This window comes from Trichosurus vulpecula, chromosome 9 (genome assembly GCF_011100635.1).
Source record: "Trichosurus vulpecula isolate mTriVul1 chromosome 9, mTriVul1.pri, whole genome shotgun sequence".
NCBI classification, from domain to species: domain Eukaryota; kingdom Metazoa; phylum Chordata; class Mammalia; order Diprotodontia; family Phalangeridae; genus Trichosurus; species Trichosurus vulpecula.
The window spans coordinates 204,333,391-204,354,882 of NC_050581.1; positions in this window are offsets into that span (position 1 = coordinate 204,333,391).

Consider the following 21,492-nt stretch of genomic DNA (forward strand, 5'->3'; position numbering starts at 1 on the left):
AGTTGAACCTTGAAGGAGAAAAGATGGCGGACACATCTAAGACCACATGACTCCATCCTTCTGTGAGTATAAGCCGTTATCAGTCACTAGCTTGACTGTGAACTAGTTTTATCAGATCCTTTCCTGACCCCTGGGTAGGGTAGGGGAAGAAGGTAACAGAGCCAGCACTCCAAAGGTGGGTGGGGTTGAAGAAGGAGGATACTAAGGAAACTCTGCCCCTGCCCTGCCTTCCAGGCTACAGCTGGAAAAGTGCTTTGGCACCCTGGGGACCAAGGACCCTAGAGGCCAGATCTGAAGGACCTGGAGGGTGCGGCTTATCCTGTTTTGTGTCCACTGAAGGTACATGGAGAGAGGCCCCTGGGCCTGGCCACCTGTCAGGCAGAAGTGCGCTTGGGGTCTCGGCCTCCTCGAACAATGCCGGGCCAGGATGTGGATCCCTAAATGACTTCCCTTTGATGATGTGGCCAAAAAAGGCACCTTGCAGGGACTAGGGCCTTGCCTGGGCCAGGCCAAGAATGTACTGTCCCTCCTCCATGACCATTTCCCCATCCCGAGCAGCACATGCTAGAGTTGCAAGGCAGCTGTCTGGGCCTGGAGCCAGGAGCCAGAATCTGGCCGTCAATCAGCAAGAACTTACTGAGGAAAGAGTGTCGCTTGAAGAATCAGGAAATGCCCGTCCAGGCAGTCGTAGAACAAGCTGAAAGCATCCTTCCCAACAAGTGGTCCTGCAGCCCCTCCTGGAAGACTTCCAGGGAGGGGAGCGCCTCAGCCCCCAAAGCAGCCCGGCCCACTCTGGGACAGCTCCCACCATTAGAGAGCTTTCCCCAACTTTGAGCCTTTCCATTTTTCAGTTTTGACTCATTGCTCCCAGCTGTGCCTTCTAGGGCCAGGCAGAATTAATGGATGGATGGATGCATGCATGCACCAAGCCCTTACCAGGTGCCAGGCGCTTCTCTACATGCTGAGGATATAAATGTACGCAGGCAAGACCTTGCCCTAATTGGAAAGATAGCCCCTCACTGGGAACTGGGGTGGAGCCAGGTACCTCGGCCCAAGCATGGTTTGGAAATGACTGGGAAGCTGAGGTGTACGCCTCAAAAGCTCTTGAATCGGAGCATGCCCAGAGCCCAGGGTGGGGAACCAGTACAGGAAGGGGACGCTTCCTCCTGCCCTGGGTTGTTCCTATGCCTTGCTCTTTTGGGAATGGACCCATCTCTGCCTGTTGAAGTCAGATCTAACTCATTTGTCCCTACTTTACTCAGTCCAAACCAATCCAATCAACATTTATCATGCATTGTACCAAGATTCAGGGGCACAGGGCCACAGTGAGACAAGCCTCCCCTTCCCCCAAGAGAAGTGCTCAGCTCCTCCTATTTTCAATAACTTTTCCTTGGTTTCTTTCTCCTTCCCTTCTCTCCTTCTCTCTCTCTCTCTCTCTCTCTCTCTCTCTCTCTCTCTCTCTCTCTCTCTCTCCCTCCCTCCCTCCTTTGATCCCTCCCTCCTTCCTTTTTTTTCTAGGACTCAGTCTCCTCATTTTGCCCTGGCTGGAAGTGCAAGGCACTTACACAGACCCCCACTGATGAGCTTGGAAGCTTTCACCTGTTCTGTTCATGATCTGAGCCACTTCAGCCCTTCCTAGGCAACCCCCATTCCCAGATATTTCCCACACTGATGCTGTCTGGTGGGCTTGACCCAATGCAGCTCAGAACTTTTGAACTCAAGAGATTTCCTATCACCACTGTTACTCAAGATGGTACTTAGAAACGTTAGCTGTAGCAATAAGAGAAGAAAAAGAAATTGAAGGAATTAGAATGGGCAAAGAAGAAACTAAATTCTCACTTTTTGCAGATGATATGATGCTTTACTTAGAGAATCCTAGAGGACCAAGTGAAAAACTACTTGAAATAATAAACAACTTTAGCAAAGTTGCAGGATATAAAATAAACCCACATAAATCCCCAGCATTCCTATACATTACTGACAAATCCCAACAGCAAGAGATAGAAAGAGAAATTCCATTCAAAGTTACTGAAGGCACTATAAAATATTTGGGAGTCTATTTGCCAAGACAAACCCAGGGCCTATATGAACATAATTATGAAACACTTTTCATGCAAATAAAAGTCAGATCTAAATAAACGGAAACATATCAGTTACTCATGGTTAGGGCGAGCTAATATAATAAAAATGACAATTCTACCTAAATTAATTTACTCATTCAGCACCATACCAATTGAACTACCCAAAACTATTTTACAGAGCTGGACAAAATAATACCAAAATTCATCCAGAAGAAGAAAAGGTCCAGAATATCTAGGGAATTCATGAAAAGAAATGCCAGGGAAGGTGGCCTAGCCATACCAGATCTTCAATTGTATTGTAAAGTGGCAATCATCAAAACTACTTGGTATTGACTAAGAAATAGAGTGGTGGATCAGTGGAATAGGATAGGTCCACAAAACATAGTCAATGACTATAGTAATCTACTGTTTGATAAACCCAAAGACTCCAGCTTCTGGCATAAGAACTCACTATTTGACAAAAACTGCTGGGAAAACTGGAAAATAGTATGGCAGAAACTGGGCACAGATCAGTATCTCACACCATATACCAAAATAAAGTCAGAATGGGTGCACAATTTAGATATAAAGGCTGACACTGTAAGCAGATTAAGAGAGAAAGTAACAGTGTATCTGTCAGATTTATGGAGAATGGAGGAATTTGTGACCAAACAAGAGATAGAGAACATTATGAAATGCAAAATGGATAATTTTGATTATATTAAATTGAAAAGTTTTTGCACAAACCAAAGCCCAATGCAGCGAAAATTAGGAGGGAAGCAGAAAATTGGGAAACAATTTTTACAACCATGTCTCTGATAAAGGCCTCATTTCTAAAATATACAAAGAACTGAGTCAAATCCACAAGAATACAAGTCATTCCCCACTTGATAAATGGTCAAAGAATATGAACAGGCAGTTTTCAGAGAAAGAAATTTAAAATATCTATAGGCATATAAAAAATGCTCTAAATCACCATTGATTAGAGAAATGCAAATCAAAACAACTCTGAGGTACCATCTCACACCTATCAGACTGGCTAACCTGACAAAACAGAAAAATTATAAATGCTAGAGAAGATATGGGAAAATTGGAATACTAATGCATTCTTGGTGGAGTTGTGAACTGATCCAACCATTCTGGAGAACAATTTGGAACTATGGCCAAAGGGCTATAAAAATGTGCATACCCTTTGCCACAGCAATACCACTTCTAGGGCTGTATCCCCAAGAGATCATAAGAATGGGAAAAGGACCCGCATGTACAAAAATATTTATAACAGCTCTTTTTGTGGTGGCAAAGAATTGGAAATTGAGGAGACACCCATCAGTTGGGGAATGGCTGAACAAGTTGTGGTATATGAATATAATGGAATGGTATGTGCTATAAGAAATGAGCAGGCAGACTTCGGGAAAACCTGGAAAGACTTACATGAACTGAGGCTGAGTGAGGGGAGCAGAACCAGGAGAATATCGTACAGGGTAACAGTCACATCGCTCACTGACTGCCTGATAGATGTGGCTCTTCTCAGCAGTGCAAGGACCTAAAACAACTCCAAAACTGCATGATGGAGAACGCTATCCAACTGCAGAGAAAGGACTTAGGAGTCTGAAGGCAGATTATTTGCTCTTTTCTGTTTTGTTTTTTCTTTCTTGTGGTTTCTCCCGTTCATTCTAATTCTTCTTTACAACATGACTAATGTGAAAATATGTTGAGTAAGAATGTATATGTAGAGCCTATATTGGATTGCACGCTGTCTTGGGGCAGAGGGGAGAGAGGGGGAGAAAATTTAAAAATTATCGAAGTGAACGTTGAAAACTAAAAATTAATTAATGTGAAAAAGCCATTCTAGAAACTGCAATCTCTGTGGCAAACTGGATACAGGGTATATTTTTATTCAAGTGACTCTTCCATTGCCTCTAAAATTGTACCCCCGGTATGCTCACAAATATTTAACATCCGGCTCTCCAGGGGGGATTGTATATGTGACACAATTTTAGGTTGATCTGTATCATTGACATTTTTTTAAACCAACACTTTTTTAAGTCTAGACAATAAAAAGAGAGATTGCCAGCCTCAGCCTCTTTGGTAGCGGAATCACATACGTGAGCCACCAGGCCGGCCTCAAGCCCGCCAGGGATTATCTGGAGGGAAATATAAATGTAAATTAGGGTGAGCCCACCCCCACGTGGCAGGACAAAGAGCCAAACTCTCCCTGAATGGCAGCAATTCTCCTAAGCGGGGGCTCTGAGCCGCTGTGATCGCACGACTAATTTTTCACTGCATTAAAAATTCCACAAGGAAGCAGAGGAGAAGAGCCAAGCCCCATCGTACTGTCCCCAGGCTAAAGGCAGCGGACTGCTGTAACAGAGAGTGGCTGATCAGACCCAGCGCCAAGGGGGTAGGATGCACGGGCTGGTGACTCGAGAAAGGGCCCCACCCTGAAGCCCCGCTTGTCCCAGCGAGAAGGCTAGGCGATGAAGAGGAAGGACACGCATGGTTCTGCGCCTTCTCCAGCCAGGACGTCCCGCCCCCCACGGGGCCACCCACTGCCTTACGTAGCCTGCGCATCCTTTTCAGAATCTCCCGCGAGTCTTTCCCGCTCCCACTGCCTGTGTCCCATCTCCCCAAAACATGCTCGGGTCTCCCCAGCTCCAGCAAAGCCCCCCTCCACCTCCCACCCCAGTTTCTCCCTCCCCTCCTTCGTTGGGTAGGGGACAGGACCTTTCCAGGGGCCGGGTCTCACTGGGAAATCCGTCCGGGGAGAGGGAGGGGAGGGAGGTGTCTCTTGAGTTCCAGCCCAAGAGGGGAGAGATTCTGAGAGGGAGAACCAAGTCCCGGGGCGGGGGTGGGGGGATGGGTGGGGGTGCAGATGTCAGAGAGCCATTCAATAAAAGAATCCGAAGCCCTGGTCCCAATGTCTGACGAGGGTCGAGCGGTAGACAGCAGCAGAAGAAAGTCAGAATGAGGAGTAAAGTCCAGGCTCCTCGCCCAGCCGGCTCTGGTTCTATTGTCAGCGAGCCTGGAGTAGGTGCCTGCCCTCAGGGAGTTTACAGGCTAGGGGTGTGGCCTCTGCCTGGGAGGGCGTTTCCTTGAATGTGGGGCCCTTCTTTATAGCTAATCGCTGCTCCTGCCGGGGGGAACCTCTCAGATATGTGTAATCATGAACACCTGGGAGAGACCGGGCTCAGGCATCATTTCTATACCCCCACCCCCACCCCCACCCCCGCCCCGCCCCGCTCCTGGAGAGACCTTGAGGAGTCTGTGGGAGTGTTGGCACCTAGAGGCTCCCGGTGGTTCTCGTGTTTACTCCTCGTTTTTGACTGGAAAGGTCACAGGGTTCCCCCCCCACCCCCCATCAGCGTCCCACAGTCAGCACATGCCTCTCCCCCGTCCTGCTGGGGAGCATTCCCTGGATCATCCTCCCCTCTCCCCAATAAGCCTCCAGGCGTCTTCTCCGTCCTGTCCCTCTCCCCACCCTCTAAGAAAAGCCTGGCTTCTCGGATCCCCATCTATCTCAGCCCTTTTCTTGCCTCCGGTCTACCACTGCTTAGAGTGGTTGGTTCTTAGACACCCTCACCTTGCTGACTTTGCCCCAAGTGCTAAATCCCCTGGTTACGGTCTGCATAGACCAGGGGTACCCCAAGCTACCAACATTCCTGGGTGACTCCATCCCCATGTAGCATGTCAGGTACCCTGCGTGATAGAGCTGGACGAGCTGCCAGAGGAAGTGCGTGCTCAAGAACCCGTGATCATGCACTCACCAGCCCACACTGACCCAGCTCATGCCCTGCGTTCTGTGCGCCCGGCCCCTTCCCCTCCCCATTCCTGTCCAGCTGCCCTCTTCCTCTATGGTGGCTTGGGCAGCTCCAAGAGGTGTCATCGCTAAGAACAGATTCTGATGGTCTCTGTCATCATTACTTGCCCATAGTGGCATCTTCACACAGCCCCCACCGCCACCCCCCAGAGCCTAAAGGCTTGAAGCACAGACTTGGGCCTCCACACTGACCATATTCACTCAGATGGAGGTTGGCACACACACTTCTGAGAGCCTTCTCCCAGACGTGCCATCACAGTCTTCTGGACCCCGTCCTGTATGTGTCGTGATGACATCGTACTTGCTTTCCTTCTTGGTGCCCCCCACCCTCATGCTCTGATCTAAGCACTGACTCTACCTATCCCTCCCTGCTCTCGCATAGATGAACCTGTGATCCCATGATCCCAGGGCCAGTTTACCCCACCCACACCTCCTTGATCACCACCAACAGTTTTCTGGTAAGAGTAGAGCCTTTTACCAGATGACGAGGCTGCCCGGATACAGCCAAGCCTCTTCCGATGGGGTGAAGATTCTCAGGGCAGCCTTCAGTCAGAATGTTTGAGAACCCCATGTTGAATATTTCTGCCTTCACAATGGAACCCTCCTCCCTTCCTCTGTCATTCTAGGGCAGGGGGTCCCAACCCAGGGTCCTTTGGTGGACAGATGATGGTGGTGGTGATGGTGATGGTGATGATGAAGATGGAGGAGGAGGAGCATGGTTAAAGGATGTCAGGGTCTATGGATTACAAATAGGTTGAATGGCTGACTCCAAAGAGAAATCAACCATCAGCTCAGGAAGACGGTCCCCAGGGGAGTTTCCTAGGAATCTGTGCTTGACCCATGTTCCTCGTGTTTGCAGATAAGACAATGCTGAGAGGAGTCCCAAATGCACCAGATGAAAAAGGGGAGGGTCAAACAGGTGTTGGGAGCCAGAGCCAGGAGTGGAATTGAGTAAAGGGAAATGTTGGAAAATACTCTCACATTCTACAAGGGATCTGTGATCTCATTGATATGGGTGTTCCCTCCAACATTGATGATGGAAGCTCATCTCCCCCTGCCCATCCTGTGGGGCTCTAAGCTCACTCAAAGGGGTCCGCCCATGTGCCAGAAGCCGTCCTTATTTTCCCTAAGACTTTGAGGGTACCAGCAGGCTCCAGCCTTGTCGGGCTTGTTCTTACTAGTCTTCCCTCTTTCCACATGACCGGGCTATATTCTTTTGTGACCGTACATGTGTTAATGCCATCTTTCCTTCTGGCTCTTCCTCACTCACCCTGTGCCCTCTGAGTGACAAGGAGTCCCTGTGAGCCAACCTGTGGTTAAGCCACCCTTCTGTTCTGTCTTTTGTCTTTCAACAGTAAGAATGCCAGTTCCTGGTGTTCCTCAGTTTCTCCAGGAGCATGTCTGCTCACTGGGCATTGGACCAGATTCTTGCAGTTGGAGCACCAATCACAAAGTTCATGTCTGAAAAATCTCCCTCCCCCAGCCTCTCCCACCCCTTTGCCCCTGCAGGCATGCCATATTGTCTCTGTGTCACTGGTGGCTGACCATGGCCAGACAGTTCCTGACCAAGTGACTGACCTCTTCTATGTTCTCAGCCAGGCTAATCTCATGATAATTCCATGGACACTGGCTTTGGGAGCTTGAAGTCCCTTAATTTTGAGACCTTGAATGAATGAGACCTTGTCCTCCACTAGCAGCGCCTCCCCAAGCCACAGGGCACCTCCACTGCCAGAGAGAGGAGGCACTGGAGCAGGATGCTGTGGAGGCCAATGACAGTTATAATCACCATGACGATGATGATAATGACTCCCCTCCAAACACAAAGGCTTCATTGACGCACTTAAAAATCCAGTCACTTCCCAATGATGCTCCTCCCCCCCTCCCCCCCCCCCCCACCACTTCCTTTCGAACCAAGTATGAGGTTTGGCAGAATAACATCTAAGTGCTGGCCGGGGGCAGAAGGGGCTTAGGGGGGCTCGAAAGCTGGCTTCATGGGCTTACAAGGCTGTCCAAGGAATGAACCTAGTCTGCTTGGTCCCAGGGGCAGAGCCAAGGAAAGTCGGGACTGGGAAGAACTTCCTGGCAATGTGAACTGTCCTGGCATAGAAGGGGCTGCTGCCGGAGCTGGTGGGTACACTCGGCTCAGAGAGCTTGGAGCAGAAGCTCGAGAAGGGAGCCTCATTTGAGCTGGACTTGATCAGAGGCCCTGAGATTAAGGGTCTGCTTCTGTCTTAACTAAGATTTCTCCATCTTTGGTATTTGCAGAGTGCTTGGCACGCACAACCTCCCCTGAGCCTCGCCAGAAGGGATAGAGCAGGAAGCCCCACTGGGGGGTCATCCTCAGCTTAAAGCCAGGCTCCCCCCTATTTGGGGTGCACACATCAGTCAGGAAGCGACTTCATCTGTCCTGGGAACCTGGCTGGAGAAATGTTTGTTGTGAGCCTACTGTCAGTGAGTTCTGTAAACTGGGACTCGGGGGTGTTGGCTGACAGTCAGTTAGCCACCAAGCATTTATTAGACACTTACTGTGTTCCAGGCATAGTAGACATGGGAGGGGAGATGGGTACAAATCACTCTACCTTCCGGGGGAGAGGAAACTATAGCGAGCCATCTGGCTCCAGACATGGGTGTGCGGTGGGCTCTGTGCACTCACAGGGAGGCCACTTTGCCTGATGGTAGCTGGCTGCCAGCAGGGGCCAGGGCCTGGGCAGTCCAGTATAGCTGAACAGGAAATGAAAGGTCCATCTTGCTCCATCGCTTCCCTAGGCTTCTCTCGTATAGCTCCTAGTCCAGACCCGCGCCATTGTCAGAGATGACCAGGTTCCCACCACCACCACCACCAAAGCCCCCATGGGAAGTCATGCCCTTGGCTGCCTCCAGGCTTCTGGGCTTCTGGGCTCCTGGGTGCCAGCTCAGGTGTGTGAGCTCCTCTTAGGCCTAGGGCCCATTGCCTACAGATATAGCCCCAGTTAAAGGCCTGCCTCCTACAGGAAGCCTTCCTTCTGTTGGCAGTCTCCTACTGGCTATCTTCTCCATTAGACAGGCAGCTCCTTGAGGTCTTCTTGGCATCCCCACAGCTTAGGACAGGGCTTGGCACACAGTAGGGGCTTCATCAATGCTATATGACTAACTTGCTGCTGCACGTTGGCTTCTTGAGGAGGAGCAGAACTGGAATCTTCCTAGTTCTGCCAGGGACAGACATTCCCACTGTCTCCATTTTCACAGGTCTCCAGTCCCTCTGGAGAGCCTGTTCCTGCCCACCTTCTGCTGAGGGCTCTTCCCACTGAGACACTCTCTCCCTTCTAATCTGTCCTTCACACTCAGCCAGATTCATCTCCTATCCCAGGGCGTGACCAGGAGAGGCCATTTCCTGGCTATTGTGTTTAGTTGGGGCACTGGCATTTAGGAAGGACATTGATAAGCTGGAGGAAGAGAAGGAGGAGGGGGAAAAGGGGAGGGGAGGGAGTGGAGAAGGGGGGAAGGGGGAGAGAGGAAGAAGGGGGAAGGAGGGGGAGGGGAAGATGTCTCCCTAGAGCAGAGTGAACATTTCTACAGACATTCTTGAGAAGCTGAGAGCTCATTGTGGAGGGTGCCCTTGTTCTTAGATGAGTCCTGAAGGCTGCAAACTCCTGGGAAGCAGCCCCCACACTGGGTTATGTCTTTTCATCCCCCGGCCTAGGCTAGTGCTCGGAACATAGTAGGTGCTTTGTCAGTGCTCTCCTTGATGGGAGTGGCCTGGAGAGGGCCAGGGCAGCCAAAGGTCTCCCCTCTTACAAAAGCCCCCGAGCCTTCATACTCAACCTGTGGCAAGGCGTCTCCAGCTTCCCTGTTGCTGATTCCCTTTGGCTTCTGAGGTTCAAACCAACATCCTTCCCTTACTCAGAAAGAGGCAGGAAGAGCACAGAAGGCAAGATGTCCCCCCACCCCAATTCTGTTCTTTGCGGGGCAGGCAGCTGAGAAGCCAGGATCCAGCCTGGGTGTCAGATCCAGGCTTGGATCCCAGCACAGCTGCATGCTCGCTGGTGCCACTGGGCGAGTGGCTTCGGCCTTTCAGGCCTGCTCTAAGGCATGTCTCCCTGTCTCTACCTGGCTCTCCCAGCCCCTTCAGGCTCCTTCTGCTGCCCCTGTCCCTTCTGACAGGGAAGGTATTATATGTAAACATCCCCTTACCACTCTCCAGGGGAAAGTGTTCATGAGAGCAGCCAGAGAGGCCAGTGCTGGCCCCAAAGGAGTGAAACCACCAGCAAACATTCCAGGAGCTGTGAGAAGATGGTCGGGCCGGCAGGAGCCTGCTTCCTGGCACTCCCAATGATAAGCTGTTGTCAAGGCTATGGGCAGATAGGACTGGCTCTCGCCTCCCCCGCCTCCCTTATCACCTCTGGCCAGGACGATTGCAAGTCTCCTGACCAGCCTCCTGCCTCAGCCCATCCTCCACTCAGCTGCCAAAGGCATCTTTGTGAAGCACAGGCTGAATGCTCCCCATTCCCTCTTAGACAAAATGGGGGACACCCCTCGCCTTCACTGGGTGGCTAAAGCCCTTCCCCACCTGGCTCCCTTCCTACATTCTGTAGCCCTGCTAAATGGCCTGTTTCCTGTTACTTCTATAGAACAGTTCATCTCCCACCTCCAAGCCTTTGCACAGGCTGTCTCCCATGCCCGGGATGCTCTCCTGTCTCAGTTCTCAGCTCAAGTCTTCCTTCCTGCATGTGGCCTTTCCTGATCCTCCAACTACTGGTGCTCCCCACCCCCCCCCCACCCCATTACAGGATTTGTAGATTTTGTATTTGCTTGCATTTGCGCCTGGCTTCTGTTGATAGATTGTAAGCACCTTGAGGGCAGTCTTCTAGGGGGAACTCAGCCCCCATTCTCTAGGACTCCTATTTAAGAGCCCACTATGGGCCATGTGCCATGATGCCCACTGGGAATGGAAATCCTACCCGAAAGGAGCTCATGATCTGGGACTCAAAACTTTAAATAAAAATGTTAAAAAATTGAAGAAAAAAAGAGTGCATCTGACCTCAGCTGAGTGACCCTGGGCAAGTCACTTAACTTCTGTATGTCTCAGTTTCCTCAACCGTAAAACTGGAATGATGAAAGTACCCACCTCCCAGCATTGTTGTAAGGATCCAATGAGATCCTACATATAAAAACACGTAACTTAACTACATAAATGCTAATTAGCACCCTCATTCTCTAAGAGAGGAGCCTAAAATCTGAAGGGATGTGTGTGGAGTCGAAGTCAGCAAGCACCTGCACAGGGGAGTGGCTTCTAGGACATTTTGTTCTACCTTTAACTCAAAAGGAAAGAGCGTCCTATGGGGACCCCGGTTCTTGCCTTCTCAATGGGTGGGGTAGGGGATGGAGGGAACAGAAAAGAAAAGGAGCAAAGGGAAGAAGAGGCAGCAAGTCTCAGGATTCTGTCCTTGATGGAATCTCCCACTTAGTGAATATGGCCTTGGCTTTCTCCACATGAGCATGAACATTAAACCGGATATCCTTGATAACATCTACGTCCCAGCACCTACTTGATCCTAAGCAACTGGATGAAAAGTGACATTTTCCACACTTAGCTGTTTAGCATTGTGTAGACCAGACAGTCCTTCCTTGGGCCTCAGTTTCCCCTCCATGCCAAAGGTAGCTGGTGACACTTTGGAGATTGCTGGGCAGAGATGCTCTATCTCTGCATCCCACTGATCTAATTATAACCAAATCTGCCTTCAATTCTCATAGGGACCAGTAAGAATGGCTTTACTCTTGCCTACAGACTGACCCCTGACCCTGGCCACAGACTGACCATAAATCCAGTCAGGAATGAATCGCTGACCTTAGCCACAGGCTGACCGCTTCTTGAGCCCAACATGTATCCCAAATATGTGCTTCAGGTCACAAGATCCAAGTGTGGGGATGACTCAGTGCAGACCCTCCTGCCTGCCCTGTTAACAGGTGGGACTCTGGTACCATGACACTTCCGTCTTCCGTAGGAGTGGTCAGCAGGAACATTGTTCTTGGCAAGTTCTGGACCATGGTCAGTGTCTCCACGGTCCTCCCTGACGCCAGAGGAGAAAAATGTCTGGACACTGGTGTGAATGATCAGGCTTTTTCCATCCCTCCTTGCGGGGCAGAACTTTACTGGCCCACAGCCTCACACGGGAGGGGCCGTGATTAATGTTTCATGGAAGGGCCATGCTTCGTGTGATGCACTGTTGTCTTTGGGCTTACAATATGATGAGGGCGATGAAGGCATCCGCTGCCAGGGAGGCCGAGGCCAGGGAGGGGGCCCCAGTGAAAAGCTGAGTCAGCCCATGTTCCTTGCTTTTGTCTCCAAGGGTCAGGCCTGCTCTCATGTGGAGCTCCATCATGCCCAGGACCACCAGCCTTTGGGGCTTGGATATGTGGAATCTGGGCACTCTTGCTCCCTTGGGGAGCCTGCCTAGAACAAGCATTTTTCTTACCCCACACCTAGGCCCTGAGTAGGGAGTGGGGCTGGAAATGTCTATCCTGAGCTCCTCATACGCCCAGGGATGGGCTCAACTAGATTGTGAGGGACACAAGATGGACAAAAATCTGGACCCTGCCCTTGGAGAGTCCAAGGTCTGGGAAACGAGACGCACCTGAGAACGGTGGGGAAAATGGAGGCTTCAGAGACCCAAGACTTTAGTCCAAATCCCAGCTCTGTTCCTGCTGTGACCTCAGTAAGTGAATTCTGTTAGCTACCCCGTAAAAGTCTCTTACAACTCTCACCTTATGAAAGTGCCAACTTCTGGGAGACAGCATGAGCGGGGAAAGAGAAAAGAGGTATGGTCTCGTGTTCATCATCCCTGGCTGCATGTATCTCTGTCTCTGTCTCACTGACTGTCTCTTTGTCTCTCTTCCTCTCTGTCTTTTTCTGTCTCTCTGACTCTCTCTGTCTGTCTGTCTCTGTCTGTCTCTCTCCTCTCTCCCCCCATTCCTTCTCCACCCTTTCTTCCTTCCTCAGCACTGAGATTATTTTCGTGGGTCCAGTGGTCTCAGAAGGGGTGGGTGGACCTGTACTCTGTTCAGGGGAGCGAAGAGTCCCTGGAAGCCTTGTTGGCTGCCCAGGGTGCCAGGGCAGGGCAGAGGAGGCAGTCCCAGCTTCTGGAGAGCAGGGAGAGAGGAGGAAGGCTCTGTGTGGCCAGATGACTCACTGGGCAGGCAGCACTGCCCTGCTGGGAATGAACCAGGCTCAGCATTTGTGATATTCCTTGGAGTCACTTATTTCCACCTCTGCCAGCCCCCACCCCCACTGGCTGCTCCTGTGCCAACAACATCCTTCGTCCTCCTCTTGCCCCGTGGAGGTGGGGGTAGGTGGGGGTTCCAGCCACTGTCTATTTACCTTGGCCCAGAAGGAGGAACAGTACCGATAAGAGATCAAAGTCACATTTTGTGATGTTAAGTCTCAGCTGTCGGTGCCCTAGTGCTCCAAGGACTTCCAGGATGATGGAGAGAGACTTCGAGGCCCCAAAAGCTGAACAATAAAAGCCTGATGAGAATTAACTTTCCTATCATGTATACAAAAGTATGAGGGAGGTTCTTCTGACAACCTGTAGGGTGTGTGGCAGCCAGTCTGTTTGGCTTACCAGGGAGAGAGCCTGTAAAATGCCAGTGAAACCGCTGGGGTGGCTTAAGTTTTGTTTCTCCACAAATCTGAGACCACACTATTTGTCTCCCATAATCACAACCCATTCAAGCTACAACAAGGATGCCGGCCTGGCTGGGCTCATGTAGGCCACGGCCCAGACCTTTGTGCCAATCCCAGGCTGACCCACCTGAAGAGGCTGGTGGGCTCCAATGCTTTTCTTTTCACAGGACCCCGGAAGAACAGCCGTTCACATCCTCAGGGGATGCTCTGAGGGGGCTGAGCAGGAGAAAGCAGACTTGGGCTGGGGAGGGGTGACCCCAAGGTGCAGAGCCCTGGGTGGGCACTGGCCAGGGACACATCAAAGTTTGACACAGTCCTTAAGTATTTCAAACCCTAGGTCTGTGGCAGGCGCTCTGCTAAGTACAAACAAGGGAACAAACACGTCCTTCTCTCCAGAAGCTTATGTTCTTTTAGAGAGACCTGAGACGGGGAGGCCAATAGACTCCTAGGAGTCTATTGCAACAGTCCAGGAGAGGTTAGGGGATGCGGCTGGCTGGGGTCGTGAGAGTGGAGGGAAGAGGAAACATGGAGACAGGCGGGAATGAGGAAGAGCAAGGGTCAACAACGGCCCTGGGGTGGCCAGCCTGGGTGAGCAGGACGATGGGCAGAACCTTAAAGGAACAGTGCCAGGGTTTGGGAGAAAGAGAGTGATTTCTGCTTTGGCCATGTGCGTTTGGAGCCATGTGGGACATGTGGGGGCCATTGGTATCTGGTGTCCAATAGACAAGTGTTGATTTCTGAGGGCAGACTACGTCTGGGCAAGCAGACCTCTGTCCTCTGGACCTCTGGAAGTCTAGAGGGGGGAGCCAGACATACTGGACTGGAAGTAAAGGGTGCTAGGAGCCCATAGTCAGAGAGAAGCATCGAAAGGTTCAGGGCCTTGAAGATGGTCCAGCTCGTGGAGGCCCAAGGCACCATGTTGATAGGGAAGGTCACTCACCACCTTTCTAGGGTCTCTGGCCTTGAGGCTCCTATTAGGGTGGAGAAGGTATCACTGACAAAAGGTAGAAGGAGCCCATTGTGTCCTCTGGGAAGGCCCTGCCCTTGCCCCTAGACGTAGCATCTCCCTGGCCTGAGAGTCTATCACCAGAGCTTTATTCTTATGGGCCCAGAGGAGAGCAGCTGGGAATGACTAACCTGGAGAAGACTTACAAGCACCTGAGATGTGTCTTCAAGCATCCAGAGTCACTGGATTTCTTCTGTTTGGTTGAGGCAGGAACATGATGAGCAGTAGTGTGGCCAGAGGCAGACTGAGGTGAGGCCTGAAAGTCTGATGAGATCCCTGGGGGAGGGGTCCCCCTCCTCAGGGGACCTCATTTGGCAAGGATGGTGTAAGGGGCAATCTTGGGTTGCTGCGGGGTGGCTTTGGGGCCTCTGGGGTCTCCTCTGGGACAATCAGAACTCCTTCCGGGGGTGGAGGGCAGGGTGTCCCTTGAGAGCCATGTGCTCATGTGTGATCAAGAGCATGGGAAGGGTGGAGAAGCACCCACGGTGGGGGGGCGGGGAGAGGAAGGATAAAAATCTTGTGGGCAGCTCTGGAATTTCCCCACTTCTCTCTGCTCCTGGGCAGCCAAATGACGAGTAGCCTTCCCGCTCTGGCTGCCCCCCACTCCCCTGCCTGAGCCAGGCTGAGGAGGGAGCAGCTCAGTGAACCCAAGCCTCATTCTATAGATCTCCAGGGATTACAAATGCCTCTTTGCAAAGCTCCCAGCATGAGAGGCCCTGCTCGCTGAGGATTAATGGGATCACACAGGAAAATCATTTCTAATGTTCATTCCTCCACGTGGATGTGGCAGCACCTCCCCTGCCCCCAGCAAAGCCTCACATTACCTTTTCAAAACTAATGCCCTCCTTGGGAATGCCATCCTGCCTGCAGAATGTGCTTCTGGGGTGATGGACCAGATGATCTGCAGCATTGTTGGGGGCAGCCAAAGCAGGAGGTCTCAACCTTTCTGGCCTCAGGACCCCTTTACATTCTTGTAAAATACTTAGGACACCCCAAGCTTTAGCTCCTGTGGGTTATAGCTATCAATACTGCATGGAAATGAAAACCTCTTAATTTTATTATGAAAACAGTTTTCACTTCATGGACCTCCTGAAAAGGTCTTAAGGACCCCCAGGAGGCCCTGGAGCACACTTTGAGAACCACTAAACTTGAGGAAGAAGTACAAGGGTCACCAGCTCTGCCCTGCCGGCTAAGTGGAGCCCTTGGGTAATTGGCACAGCCCCATGCCCACTGCCAGGCACTTGATGGAGTTAAAAGGACTTTTCTAACCTTCAAACAATAGAGAAGGCAGCTCTGGAGGAGAAGTCTCTGAGGCAAAAGCCATGAAGGTCTGAAGACCGATAGCTAGGGAGAGGATGGAGATGTGTGAGAGAGTAGAGATGATAGAAGGCAGGAAGGGGGAGAGAACGAGCACCTAGTAAGTGCCTACTGTGTGCCAGGTGATGGGCTAAGTGCTGTACAATATTTTCTCAATTAGAGGAGGTGGTCTGCTGGAGAAGATAGGAAGAGATTATCAAGGATGTAGGTAGAGGAATTGGCCTTGGCCAGAAGAAGGGCCACCTCTTGATGGAAGGCACTGCGGGTGCCTTTTCAAACATGAACTAGGGTTTCACACAGAACTAACTAGTATATGCCTTGATCCTAAATGGAGGCCCCCAAATCCTCTGTGTGTGTGTGTGTGTGTGTGTGTAGGGCGGGGGGAGAAGAATGAGTTATGGATGCCAGGGAAAAGATCCTGGTGCTGGGATGTGAAACCTGGGTTTTAATTGTCTTTGCTCTGGCCTTGGAGCATTGGGAAGAAAAGCCAGCTATAGGGCCCATTTGGGACCCTAATGCATTGTTGGTGGAGACGTGAACAGATCTAACCATTCCAGAGAACAATGTGAAACTATGCCCAAAGGGCTATAAAACTGCAAATACCCTTGCTAGGTGTGTATCCTAAAGAGATTACTGAAAAAGGGAAAAGGGTACACGTGTACAAATATATTTCTAGCAGCTCTTTTTTGTGGTGGCTAAGAATTGGAAATTGAAGGGATGCCCATCACTTCCCTAACCCTAAATGGCTGCACACACTGTGGTATATGACTGTAATGGAATTTTATTGTGCCAAAATAAATGGCAAGTAAAGATGATTTTGGAAAAACCTGGAAAGACTTCCATGACTTGATGCAGAGTGAAGTGAGCAGAACCAGGAGACCAGTGTACACAGTGACAGCGACATTGTTTGATGAAGAACTGTGAATGACTTAGCTCTTCTCAGCAATACAGTGATCCAAGACAACCCCAAAGGACTCCTGATGAAGCTTACTATTCGCCTCCAGAGAAATAACAGATCATCTGAATATAGCCTAAAGCAGGCTATTTTTCACTTTCTTTCATTCATTTTTTTTCTTTTGAGTCTTCTTGTACAAAATGACTAATAGGGAAAAGTTTTACATAATTGCATATGTATAACCTAAATCTGATTGCTTACCATCAGGGAGGAGGTAGAGGAGGAGGAGAGGGATAGAATTTGGAACTCAAAACTTTAAATAAAAATGTTAAAAGTTATTTATTTATCTTTATATATATATATATATATAATATATAAATATATTTTATGTGTAATATATTATATAACATATATATGTACATATATATATATATAAATTTTTGTGGTGGCAAAGAATCAAAAATTGAGGGCATGCCCATCAATCAGGGCATGGCTAAACAAGTTGTGGTATATATGGAATGTAATGGAATACTCTTGTGGTATAAGAAATGAGGAGCAGGAAAATTTCAGAAAAACCTGGAAAGACCTATATGAACTGATGCAAAGTGAAGTGAGCAGAACCAGAACATTGTACACAGTAACAGCAACATTGTGAGATGATCAACGATGATTGACTTTGCTTTCTCAGAAATATAATGATCCAAGACAATTCCAAAGGACTCATGATAAAAAATGCTGCCCACATTCAGAAAAAGAATTGATGGACTTCAAATGCAGATTGAAGCAGCCTATTTTCACTTTATTTTTTTTGGAGTATTTTTCTTTTGTTCTCTTTCTTCTTTTACAACAAGACTAATATTACAATATGTTTTACATGTAGAACCTATATCAAATGGCTTAGGGAGAAGGGAGAATATTTGGAACTCAAAATTTTATTTAAAAATGAATATTTAAAATTGTCTTTGCATTGAATTGGAAAAATAAAATACTATTTAAACTGACCCATCGGCTGCACTCCCCCACCCCCATAGGTGGTACCTGGATATGCCTCCATGCTTTCGTAGTTCCATGAACTCATATTCTCCCTAGTGAGGCAGATCACAGTTCATCCTGGGCAAGTCCTCTCCAAGTTCTCTCAGAAACCCTCCACACCTTCACCCACCACACTTGTATACGTGGAATGACCAGAGTTAGAGGTCAGGGATTAAAAGCAGCAAAAGTCTACTGCCCACATAGAAAAAGTCAAACCTTCTCCCCACTAAACCCCAACCACACCAAACTAAAAGGGGATGGAGGAGGCCACTCACATGACTATGGATGGCAGCGAGGATTCTCTTTTTAAAAATCCATTGATATTGATCTCTCTTCCTTGGGCATCCCTACTCCCCCCTACCTGGCTGTTCTCTGGTAGAGGACAACCCTTGGGTTCTCTCCTTACCTTGACTGATTGAATTGTCTTCTGGGCTGGCAAGTTAAGCATTTTTAAATTCCCCAGGGACATGTCTGATCTTTGGCCAGCCAATGGTGAATTGTCCTGATATCACCAACTAACCCAACTGATTTGGTAAACGAATAATGGAGCTGGCACTTCAATGAACACATTAACATCTATGCTCTCTTCCGGCCGAACTGACCTGTTTGCTGCTGGGCTCTCCATTCCTGGGCTCCCCTCAGGGGCTTGGCTGTCCTCAGGGCCTGGAACACTCCCTTTCTACCTCTCCTCCTTAGAACCCTTCTGTTCTCCTCCAAGCTCAGCTTGGGTGTCACCTCCTCCAGGAAGTCTTTCCTGATTCCTCTCTTGTTAACACTCCCTCCACCTCAATCTCATACTTAACTCTGTGCATGTTTCCCCTTCCAATGGAATTTCTGATGGAATTCCTGTGGAATTTGCTTCATTTCTGCCTTTGTGCTTCTTAAGCAGAACTGAGGCCTCAGGAAATGGCCTGAGGGGAGGCAGAGAGGGCCAGCCCTGGGGAGAGAGAAGCTTGACATTTAGAGGGGAGCTGGCCATCAGCGGTGTAATTGGCTCGTAATTTCTGAACTTAAGAAGCACCAACCAAGGCAAGCATGTGTCTTTACTTTGGCTTCAGGCAGCATGCGGTGCCATCCCTCCAATACAGGTCCCCAGAAATCCCAGGCCTGGCTCATGGTGCTCTGTGAGCTAGCACATGCTGGAAGGCACAGTTCAGCCTGGGGCCATGCTACTTTGTACGGAAGACATACCATCCAGTAGCATGGCCAGTGATATGACAAGAGAAGACGTCCTCTCTCCATGTAAACAGGGAATTCTCTCCCAAAGAGGAGTCCTGAGAACATACATGTCCAAGGAACATGCCTTATAGAGAGGTTTGGTGTGCTGACCACACCATGGCCAGTGTACATATGTGGAGAGGACACATGAAGGGGACACAGTCACTTCCAACAATGGGTAACCACCAATCTCTTCTGGCAGCATCATTGAGCTGCTGCTGTTTCTCCTCAGAGTCCCTGGGAACCAAGCTGCCAAAGCAGGACTTCAGGGCTAGATTCAGGTAACCCAGAATATCTTCTTTCATCTATGAAAACGTGTTGGTCAAGATCCTTGCTGTGACAAGGACAGGTTGAGGTCTGTAGATGCATACAAGCTACATCCCCCCCAAAAAAATATCCAGCCAGAGTGCCTCAGGCTAACATTAGGTCTGTTTTGGAGGTGGGGGTAGCTGGTGCTGATTAGAAGTCCATGGTTCCAGATAACTATCTGACTTGGAGTTAGGAAACACCTTGTAACACCTACTTAACCTCTGGGATCCTCTACTGAAAAACCTATGATGTGGATTCTGATAAAGGAAGGAAGGGAGCGAGGGAAAGGAGAAAGGCAGAGAGAAAAAAAGAATGGAAAAGAAGAAGAAAGGGAGGAAGGAGTCAGGAAGGGAAGGAGAGGGGAGAGAGACAGAGAAAAAAGAAAGGAAGGAAAGAGAGAGGGAGACAGAAAAAAGACAGAAAGGAAGAAGGGAGGCAGGGAGGGAAAAGGGAAGGAGAGTGAGAGGGAAGAAGAGACAATTCCATGATCTGAGTGGAGGCTGGCTAAGCCCTGTCTACTCCCAAAATCCTCCTGAGCAAGAGGAAATTTGGAGGGCAAAGAGGACAAAGGTCCTGATCTCCACCCCTTGGTTTCCTTGGTATGCCAGGAACAAAGTCCTTGACCTCTCACCTCACCTTGGTGTTGTCCCTCTACATGAAAAGATCACAAGCAATGAAGGCAGGAGAGAGCTGGGCCTAGCAGAGAGGCCAGCCTTGGGCACCTCAGACACCTGCTGAGTGGGGGGGTGACCCTGGATGAAGCCTCTCAGGGCCCCCAGGAAGCTCTCTAGGGTGAAGAGGCTCCCATCTCTGAGGTTGGAAGCAGTTTCCACACAAGTTCCCTACCCTGATGAATGCGCAGGTTGAGATTCTGGGGACAGGAGACAAATTCAGCTGAGTCAGTAGAGGACATCAGTTCCTCTGGTCCATTGCTTTAGGGAACAGAGTCTCAAGGTTAGGAGGGGTCCCAAGATTTGCTAGTTCCACCCAGTCTGGGGGATTTGACATCCCATGTTCTTTCTTTGATGGTCCCAGAGGGAATGGAGGAAGGTGAGAGGCTAGGCCAGTTGGGGAGGAAGTGGGACAAGGGAAACCTTCAGGAAGACCTGGGAAGGAATTAGGGTTAGGGATTCTGCCCCATCTCAGTAAAGCAGCCTCACCTCAGGAGGGCATGCCTATGAGGACAGTAGGCAAGCATCTGGAGAAGGAAGATCTCCATGGCCACCTCACCAGAACTCTGGACCTGCTATCAGGGCATCTGGTTTCAAATCTTGCTTCCAGCACTTACTGTAACTGTGGTCAGCACACCAAACCTCTCTATAAGCCTTAACTTTCCCATCTGTACAATGGGGAAGAGGACCCCATCTGCTTCCAAGAGAGCCAATGAGACAGTGGGAAGGAGGCACAGGGGGAGTCCATCGACACATACAGACACATACATGAGATTTAGAGCTGGAAAGGACCTTAGGCACCCTTTTAAGAGGGAGAAAAAGGGGGCCAGAGAGAAGAAGGCACTTGCCCAGGGCTACACAGCAAGAGGCAAAATCAGGATTTCGAGTGAGGTCCTGAGACTCTTGCTCCAGTGCTGAGTCCAGCCCATGGGTGTGTCCCCACAGCCCTGTGACCATACCCTTGGCCCCAGACAGCTGGGGCTGTGTTCCCAGCACCCTAGGATGAGCCATCCCCACATTTGACAACCAGAGCAGACAGCTGGGGCCATCTGGCAGCTGGAGCCCAAGGAGCAGCAGCTAGTGCTGGACAGTGCCTTAAGCTTGCCTAGCCCATGACCCACTCACTGTATGCTCTCCTCTTTGAACCTCAGGTCCTCCCTATGCCCTCCCGCCAAAGTGAGGGGTGCAGAAATTATAAAATGGAGGCTGGGAAAGCCTAGCAGCCTGCTCATGGCCCCACAGCTCATACATGTCCCAGCTGGGCCCTGACGGCAGGCTCAATGCTATTGTCTGTCAGCAGAGTCGAGAGATTACTTTTTTAAGCCTCCCTCTGAGACACCATTCTTGTGCACACCACCACATCACATCTTCATCTTTCCCTGTCCTCCATGTCTGAGGAAGAGGAAGAGGCAGTCCTCACTCACGCCTCATCAAGGAAAGCTTTTCGAAGGAGACTCGGCTCCCTTGAGGGTTCACTGCCTCTGCTCCATCCCCTAGGCAGGATGTC